The sequence below is a fragment of the Pantherophis guttatus genome, chromosome 2 (assembly GCF_059756535.1).
Source record: "Pantherophis guttatus breed Tessera chromosome 2, ASM5975653v1, whole genome shotgun sequence".
In the NCBI taxonomy this organism is placed as follows: Eukaryota; Metazoa; Chordata; class Lepidosauria; order Squamata; family Colubridae; genus Pantherophis; species Pantherophis guttatus.
In genome coordinates, this window is record NC_142064.1 from 211,834,260 (window position 1) to 211,835,052 (window position 793).

Genomic DNA, 793 nt, shown 5'->3' on the forward strand with positions numbered 1-793 from the left:
GAAACAGGAACAGTTAGTTTAGATGAATCACAATAGGTGATTTTTGTGAAAATCATTACGTTACATGTATGATCAAAAACCGATGTTTTGTTCAGCTTATCCAAGTGACCAGATGAACTTGGTGATTTTGCTCCAATAGTCGACTGCATTGTTCAATGCAGCAATTTGGCAAGAGTTGCCTGTGTGGGTCTTTCTTGCCTTTGTTCTCTGGGATTAGAGGAGTTAATCAAAGCGACAGTGACTTCTGGCTTGATATAGTTAGAAAGGTCACAAACCTGAGGCTCCATTGTTTTCCAGTCAATGGTAAACTGATACATAAAATGCTCGCAGCTTCCATTCTGCACAATGCAATCCCCCATGAAATTATCAATCAGCAAGAAAAAGCCATTACAAAAGGTGAGCAAGGTCAAGGTTACATTAGTTTCAGCGCATCTAGCCCATTTTTCAAACTCTTCTCCCAATAACAGGTGGTAATACTGAAATGGAGCAGGTGTTAAAAAATGCATATCCTGCCTGGATTTGATGGAAATTAGATTCTGAGTTCCAACCTCATTCGATGTGGACTCTCCAGCTGAACAAAGGAAACTTGGAGCTCTCAGTTTCCACTAGGATGAGTTAACATACAATGACAAGCTGATTTTTCATGTTGGGAAACCAGAAGTATAAAGCTAATGCGAACCTGAGATCACTGATCTGAAGCTTTTTCTGTTATTACTTTTCAGTTATGGTGGGGAAATTGTCTAGTATATGAATTTAGGTTAGATGTCCCGTGGCAGGGTATAATAAACAATTC